Source organism: Ixodes scapularis, unplaced genomic scaffold (assembly GCF_016920785.2).
Source record: "Ixodes scapularis isolate PalLabHiFi unplaced genomic scaffold, ASM1692078v2 PGA_scaffold0__279_contigs__length_252992795, whole genome shotgun sequence".
In the NCBI taxonomy this organism is placed as follows: domain Eukaryota; kingdom Metazoa; phylum Arthropoda; class Arachnida; order Ixodida; family Ixodidae; genus Ixodes; species Ixodes scapularis.
In genome coordinates, this window is record NW_024609835.1 from 131458546 (window position 1) to 131467593 (window position 9048).

At 48.8% G+C, this 9048-nt stretch overlaps 1 long non-coding RNA gene across 1 annotated transcript; it reads right to left on the reverse strand.

The window, feature by feature from the left end:
- Positions 1–238: 238 nt before the first annotated feature.
- On the reverse strand, positions 239–7558 carry LOC120838686. The gene is made up of 3 exons (XR_005715166.3): positions 7501–7558; positions 7178–7220; positions 239–422 (listed from the first exon to the last, which is right to left on the reverse strand). It is a non-coding gene; the product is annotated as an uncharacterized LOC120838686 (long non-coding RNA).
- Between the last annotated feature and the right edge of the window lie 1490 nt (positions 7559–9048).

Genomic DNA, 9048 nt, shown 5'->3' on the forward strand with positions numbered 1-9048 from the left:
GTGTTTCAAATTATGTACAAGGGTGACAAGACTGACATTCTGGTGTATTTTCCTTAGGGCCAGCACAGCACCAGTCAGCGTGCAGCCAATTACTGATGAGGAGGTTGGAGAGGACAGAGTCCTGAACTACGAAGTTGAAGTGGACCCCGGGGTCGCATTCCTCGAGGTGCCGGAGTCCGAAGAAACGCAGGACTACGAGCCTCCGGACTGGCCGATGGACGAGGATGAGCCACCCGTGGAGCCCGGTGCAGCAGCTGCGCTGCTACGTCGGGAGGGGCCTCCTCCTGTGGCAGGGGGACCGCCTGAGGCAGCAGCTGCTGCTGAAGGGCGACCGGCACCACTGGGCCGGCAGGGACCCCCTCGTTCACGACCGGTCTGGAGGCCCAGCGCACCACCCGCAGGCTCGGCAGCCAGCACACGGGCTGCAGACAAACAGTTTTATAGGGACATCATGGAACAACAACACGAGAACGTAAAGTTAGAACGGCAGTGCCTCCTTGCCAAACTGAAGGCGACGGAAGAGCAGGCAAGGGCAGCAAGGGCAGCCTGCGAGGCTGCCGAAATGATGAAAAAGGCTGCAAACTTTTATATTGAACAGGGAGAAAAAATTTTCATGTTACTTGGGAAGGCCCTACAACAAGACCCTTAAAGGGGAGGAGGGGCCTTCAGTTTGGCAAAGAGGCACTGCCGTTTTAGCTTTACTATGTAAATACAATAAACAGTTCTTTTTTGGTTAGTTCTCTTCAATGTCTTTTTGGTTCCAAGTATGCAAAAAAATTCCACTGCATTATGTATTTCATTTAGCAACCTGAAAAACTAAAGAAATGATGCACCATAAAAAAATGCAACGACTTTTACACACTCAGCTAAGTAAAAGTGAAAGTCATCAGTGTAATAAACACGCGTAAAGACCGCACCCGCAAAAAAAAATGTTTGCCTTGCGCACCATTGCATTTGTACAGGCCTGAGCGATGTCACCGCCGACGTGGCATGCAGTCAGCATCAAAGCTTTTTTTTCCTTTGCAATCCTTACAATCATCTCCCTTCTTGCTGCCTTTGTCGAAGTTGCTTAAGGCATATTCAGCCAAAACACCTAACTATTCATCTCCCTTTTTATGTTTGAGCAACCTTCATCTATGATCCACGGACGTCAAAGCAGAGTGGGAGCGACAACGAAAGAAAGTAAAAACTGCAGGTCCAAAATGGAAGCGCAGCGGCGTAAAGGCCCATACACACAGTTTCGTTTCAGTGCGTTTGACTGCACTGTATCGAAAAGTAGCCACAACTCCTTGGGCTGCCTGTGGTTCATATAAAACAAAGCAACTAACTTGCTTATCAGACGGCAAACAAACGGGGGCCCCGCACCATGCTGGTGATTGACTTCCCACCACATGGAAGCACTTACCAAGGCATAGGATGCCACAAATTGCCCGGACATGCACTGATGTGCACCATATTTTCTACAAAACTACCTGGTTTTTGGCATGCGAACTTGAAAAACTGTGCCAAACTTACGATGACGACATTCAACCAGCCTGTACGGGATATTTCGGCGTTGGTAAAGTGTGCTACGAGCAGAAAGTTCCAATATGCCACCGACAAAGTTTTGATGCGAAAGGCTATTGTGTCGGAAGAACAAATTTAAATATGCGGTTCAAGGCATAACTGGAATCCTGCAATTATTTGACCAGCGGCTCTAGACGCCACTCATAGTAAAGTTACGAGTTAGTGAAGTATTGATAAACAATGCAAGGATCCATATGTCATGGACCGCAAAGGCCGATGTTTCGGTGGCAGCGTTTCAGCGAGCATGCATTTGGGGGCCACTGCCGACTGACCCCTGCCTGGCCGAGCTCGCGGCGAGGCATGCTTCCCGTACTCGGCGAGGAGGCCCCGAAGGTGCGCTCAAAACATGGAAACTACATCATGAAGATAAAGGCAAAGGGCATCGTTATCACGAACAGGCAAGGCTGATGCAAAGAGTGTGTGAACATAACTGTTAAAAAGTGTTGTCAATGCACCGCCACGAAGAGTCCTGCCAACTGTGCAGCCGCAGCCCTCCTCTGCCACTCGGACTTTCTTTTCTTTGACGGTTACTCTGTTGCGGGGCGACTCAATGAAACTATCGCCGCATTACATAGCAAGTGCTACAGCTGAATCAGGCGCATTTTACCATAGCTCTCGCTGCAAATGGCCGTCGCCTTAACCACCAGTATACAGTCGACTAGACATGATGGTTGTAATCACATTCTGCTTGTACAGTGGCGTCGAAACGAAATAGGGGGGCGGGGGAGAGACTGCCCCCCCGACAGGTCAGAAATTTAATGGAAAAGATATGGGGGAGGAGTGCAAACTTGCCCTTGCCCCCCACCACTGTCGCCCTCCCCATCTGCTGAATGGTCCTGATGTCTCTGTGCTTGTAATCACCCATTTTTTCTGACAAAAACTTTTACTTCAGTGTCCTATTCGAAAGTTTCTGGCAATAGCCACAGTTTCAACAGACTGTTCATGGTGACTGTTGTGTGTAGAGTGGTGGCACCATCGGGGACACGGGCCGCAATCCTAGAAGATTACGCCACATTGCGGAAAAAATGCAACGCACGCAGTCAACGGCCAACGCCAGCCAGTGAACCTATCATGTCTTCATTACGTAGCCTTTGTATCTTGAGTCAATAAATAGTTCATGTTATCCGGTCATCATCTACTGGCCAGGATCTATCATGTGGTGATGAGGATAAGATTGCATAGAGACTGCCGCACTCTACGGCCCCACATCAGAACGTACAGGTGAGGCAGAAGGTTTGTGAACATCGCCCTTTGTTCGGGTACCCCCCTTGTACCCTCGACAAGAAATGGCGACCCTGGGACAGATAGGAGAATTCAACCCTGCGTTTCCGGAGAAGTGGGACGCCTACGAGGCAAGATTGAACTTCCACCTCGAGGCAAACGATATCACCAACCCAACCAGAAAACGTGCTGTTTTTTTTTTTAGCGTTTGCGGTGCTGCCACTTTTGACTTAGTACAGTCACTATAGTATACTCGCGTTGGCAACTCCCAAAACGAAGACCTTCAGCCAACCGTCGGAGATTGTACGCCAGAATGCCTTTACCGGCGGAATCAGGGTCCCGAGAAGTCTGTGGCCTTATTCATCGTGGAACTACGGCAGTTGTCACAAAACTGCAACTTTCCGAATCTCACGGAAACACTGTGAGATCTACTCGTGTGTGACCTGAGGGATGAAACTCTTGAAGCTCGACTTTTCGCAAAAAAAAACTCTCGTTCAAGATCGCTCAGGAAGAAGTGCTGGCAGCTGAAGCGGCGGCTCAAAGCACCACGATGTGAGGGGAGGAGAACCAACTGTGGCAACCAACGTTGCCATACATCAGGACTAAGAGGAAGGAGAAAACACGCTTAGGCAACCGACAAGGAAACAGTATACCACGGGAAAACAAAGCCTTGCAATGGGTGCAGAGGAGCTCACGCACGGGAGTATTGTCAATTTAAGGGTGCCCAGAGTCACTTATGCAGAAAAATCGGCCGCATCGACTGTGTGTGTCGCATGAAACATTGAGCGCAGAGCGGGCCATGGGAACAAGAGGATCCAAAACCATGGTGAACGTTCTGAACTTGAACACACAATCTGATGATGTGTACGATACTAACCAACTGGCCCCGCCACAGGCATCGCAGACACATAAGCACCGGACGTCGGCAATGATGGAAGTTGACTAGGGGTCAGAGTTATCGATCATTTCAGAACAAAGAAATGAGGTCATGAAGAAGATGCTGCACCGGGTGAGCCATTTCAATCGCAAGTCAGATTTCCATTGCAATACGGTGCAGATCAAGGGGGTGTATAAGGTCCATGTCAAGCACAGCAGTTTCGAAGGAGACCAGAAACTGCCAGTAACACAGGGACAGTGGACAACCCTCCTTGGCATGGACTGGTTTAAACCATTGGGAATCAGGCTGCTAGGGGTAAATAAGGTCACAGGGCTGTCTATTGAAGGTGTGCTTGCAAAGTATGATGGCGTTTTTGGGTAAAAGATTGAGAAGTTTGAGGGACCCCCAGTATCGCAGCACCTTGACTTTACAATGATGCCAATCCGCATGAAACCCTAGCAAATGCGCTCACGCTTAAAATTGACGCTGAACTTGATTGCTTTATTGAACAAGGCATTTTCGAGCCGGTCATGCAACCAAAGTGGGAGACCCCGATTGTGACGCCCATGAAGGCAACTGGAAACATTAGAATATGCGGCGCCTACAAGTGCACTTTCAACAAGGCACTGGCTCAACACCCGTACCTGATCCCCATGGTACAGCACCTCCTGACATCACTCTCGGGGGGGGGAGGCTGTTTGAAAAACTGGATTTGGCAGAAGCTTACCAGCAGCTGGTGGTTGATGAAGAAGCGGCGGAGGCACAAACGATCACAACCCATCGAGGAGCATTTCGAGTGAAGTGGCTACGGTTTGGAGTAAATGTTGCTCTTGGGATTTTTCAGAGCTTCATGGATGACCTCCTGAAGGGGATCACCGAAGTTGTGTCATAATTCGATAACGTTCTAATTGCTGCAAGCACCAAAGAAGAGTTGGCAGGCCACCTCGAGGAAGTCCTGCACCGTCTTGCTGATGCTGGACTCAGGGTAAGAAGTGAAAAGTGCCATTTTGAAGTGTCGCAGCTCGAGTTCCTGGGATTTCTTATTGACGAGACGGGTGTGCACCCAACAAAAGAAAAGGTGAAGGCGATTCAGGAGGCACCAGTACCAACAAGCAAACAGGGGCTACAGGCTTTCCTAAGACTGCTAAACTTCTATTGCATCTTTCTACGAAAAAGGCAGCAGTGGCCGAGCCACTACGTCAGCTACTTGACAAAGAGGCACGGTGGGAGTGGACGCCTCTTCATGAACAAGTTTTCAACGAACGCAAGCAGCTGCTGTCCTCAGCAAGTGTGCTGCACCATTATGATGAAACAAAGCCCTTTGTGCACACTTGTGATGCCTCGCCATAAGACATACATTAAAGCTGTACTTGGCCGTCGACCGGAAGATGACAAAGAGGTCCCCGTCGCATTTTACTCCCGCACATTGACATCTACCAAGCCAAACTATGTTCAAATCAACAAAGAAGCCTTTGCAGTGCTGGCAAGCGTAAAGAAGTTCCATGACTACACGTATTGCCTTCGAGATCATAACACCACAAACCACCTTTGGGACTGTTCACACCTGCAAAGCAAATGCCATACATCTTGTCTCCACGAATGTTGCGTTGGACGATCCTACAGAATGCTTATAACTACAGTTTGGATCATTGACCTCGGAAGGACATACAACATGCCGATGCATTTAGTTTCCTCTCACTTACCATTCCAGAGTTTGTGGTGCCACCTCCTCTAGAAGTTTTGTTTCTGGAGAACACATCCAATCCACCGCTCCACGCCAAGGACGGCGCACAAATGACAGCAAAGAACACCGTTTGAAGGGTTCTCAACTGGGCTCTGAAGGGTTAGCTGCCAGGCGGCCTTGAGGCAAATTTCCAGCCATTCAAGATTCGACAACATGAGATGCCGGTTCACAAAGGATGTATACTTTGGGGGAACAGGGTCGTAATTCCTCCAGAAGGCAGGAAGGTGTTGCTGGAGGCCCTCCATGTCGGACATCCTGGCATCGACCAAATGAAGGCTCTGGCTCGCAGCTATGTGTGGTGGCCCAAGATGGACAGAAGCATAGAAGAGCATGTGATCAAGTGCATGGCATGCCAAGAGTCACGACCTGCACCTCCTCGTGCCTCAGTAGACGCATGAAATGCAACTCCAGCACCGTGGTCTCGGATGACAGGGCTCAGTTCACCTCCGAAGAATTCCGCACATTCTTGAAAGCCGGTCTCATCAGACACATCACGTCAGCACCCTTCCACCCGTCAACTAACGGACAAGCAGAGCGCATGGTGCACACAACGAAAGATTCGCTACAGCATATTGTAAAAGGGAACATGAGGGCAGCATCTGACCAGTTTTCTGCTACAGGAGCATGTAACACCATGCATGATGACAGGCAAGAGACCAGTGGATATGCTGATGAACAGGAGGTCGAAGACAATACTTGACCGACTGCACCCAGACCTGACTGAGAGCATGAGGAAGGGAGCTGATGAAAATTCCAGCGAAGGAGCCCAACCGAAGTCACGAATGTTTCGAACAGAAGACCCAGTATTCATATGCAGCTACAGCAGTGGCCCTTCATGGATACTGGCGACAGTGGTTGAAATGACGGCTCCAGTTTCCTACAAAACCCGCACCCAGGAGGGCATTATCATGCGACGTTCTGTCAACACGGTGTGTAGGAGCGGTGCATTGAGAGTTGCAACAGGCAGCATCAGCCATGGAGATTGGCAAGCTGCTCGTCCTGAACCACCCGGGCACCCGGATACAGGCAGCGCAGTGCAAACGTTGGTGATGGGCCCAGTGCAAGATGTGGATGTGGCCAGGCAGAAGAGATCAGACGGGGCTCGAGCTCTTCGAGAAAGAGTTCACTTAGGGGGAAGGAGTGTTGTGTATTGAGTGGTGGTACCATCTGGAAACAGATGCCAAACCTAGAAGACCATGCCACACCGCGCGAACATTGCAAAGCATGCAGTCAACGGCCTACACCAGCCAACAAACCTGTCACGTTGTCATGTAGCCTTTGTATCTTGAGTTAATAAATAGTTAATTGTATCTTGTCGTCATCTACCGGCCAGGATCTAGCAGTGACTATACTTGAAGTGTACTGAAAAAAGTTTGTTAGTTATGGCCTCATTATTTCAGGCACAGTATGATCAGACCGTTTAAAAAAATTTGGCCCCGAGATATTCGTAGACAGCATGATTAGTACTTGTACCTAACTAATTCAAAAACAACCCTTACCTCTAACCCTTACTTTCTTTTTTCCAGTTTTCTGTGCACCTGGTTGTATGCGCACTCCGCTGGCGTGTCTACCCAGCGGTAGGGCACGATCAATCACGGCCATCGTAGCCGATCGCCATCCACGATGACGAGCCCGTTTGAAGTTCCTCCTCCGAAGTTGTCTCTGATACAGCTCTGCGATAGCATGTGGAGGTCATGGGTGCTTCCTTGCCACTTGGCGACCACCTCACGATCTGTGAGCATATGCCGACCACCAAGAGGACTACCTACTTGTCCGGCGTTGGTTCCGAGGAGCTTCGCTGCTGGTGACCACCTGAAGTGGAGAAATATGTCTGAGATTCGTTCATGACAGACAATAAAAATTCTAGCGCAGTTTCGATTCAAATATATATAGCCACGCCATAACAATTCCTAGCGAAGGTTCATAAACACTGCTATAACGTATCAAGCTACTCGCTATCTTCCAAAATGTTTTGGAACATGACGTCCGTCGGGAGTTGACGCTGACATTTTGAGAAACTGTTTGCTTTTCCGACTGTTTTTAAACACGAAACACATCATTTTACAAAGAAAGGATTGCCTCGGAACTGTACCTCGGCAAACTCCGTGTTCCTCGGGTTGAAAATCGTCTGAACAATAAGACTACGTACTACGTCTTGCTTTCCGTTCCTTCTTGAATGGATGGCGCTGCATTTGTGTCAGGAACTGAACCGCAAAAATAAGTTATAATTATGCCAAACTTATTCACATTTGCCTTTACGAAACAGCACAACTAAACAGTGGTGTTATTGATATTATTTCTTACCTGAGCACTTGCACCAGGACGTGGGTGACCAGTCAAGCTCACAGGAAAACAAGCGATTGCGAAACCACCAAACCGAAAACGAAACAGTCGTGGCAGGCTTTCCTCACTTTCCTGTCGAAGACGTCGATGGCGTAGAAGTAGTCTAAACTCGCTTTAACAAAAGCATTCACCCGGTCAAAATGACTTGTAGCCGGTGCGTAGTGGCTGGTGGTAGCCACGTCCGACATTTTGTTTTCTCGTGTGGTCTCATCTTGGGTCTCAGCTGAGACCCAGCGTAAGACGCCGGTTGAGCCGCTTGCTCGAAACGAAATCGGAACCGTCTCAGCCAAGTCAGAACTTGAGTTCGGTACCTACAACGGAGTGAGCAGTACCTCGAGAGGGAATCTGGGGAAAACAGGGGAAAACGAAGAATACAGACGTGGATGGCGACACGGGGTCGTCTGCTTCAGGTACGCCGCGATCGTTTTGGGCAGCGACGAACGACGACACTCGTTTAAGCGATGTAAGCCATTTGGCGAGTGACGAGACAAACGACGGCAACCCCTTTTGCTGTTGCTCGGTCACTCTCGCGACAAGGCAAACCGCATCAAAGCGGCGGGGGCAAGCGACGAAGGTGATGAGCGACGTGGCCTCTCTAGAAATCCAAAAATCGAGCGACGCATCGCTTACATGCGGTTCAGCCTTAACTGCGTCATGTATTTCGTGCAAACCTCGCTTACATGTGAAAAGCGACAGCGAGCCGCGGTTCTGAACGTGTCGTCTGTCACCACCATCCAGCGCATACGCCGAATAAAGGTGTCTACAAAATGTTTGCTCGAGCTAAGGTGCCCCATTTTTTTAAGAAAAAGGAATAGCTCTGTACGTCGCCGGTCCATCACGAATCCCTTCCAAGGTAAAGAAGAAAGTAATTTGGTACGTAGATGAAAAGTTTCAATGGGTGAAGGAAATGGAGAAACGAAAACGCGTAATTCGAGAGATATTTTACAAGATTACATAAGTTGCTAAGAAAGAATGTCAGGAGAAAACTCGCGGCATCCATTGACGCTTTGCATAATGCTTCCTTTGAAACGTTTTTATTTAACGACGAAAGAAGTGGGCACTACATGCCCAAAACATGCATTTTGCAGCTGCAGAGTTGACAGTTTCTACGAAGGCACACTCCACGACCAGCGAGTTATACGTCTTACTGCACATAAAAATGAAACATTCTTTGTGCTGAAGGAATTTTGTTTGCCTCTTATTTTCCCGGCTAAATTATATAAGTAATGAAGAGTTCTGGATTTTACCACAATCAAGCAAAATTCTGTGCTGAAGGAAATTTTATTCACTTCTCATT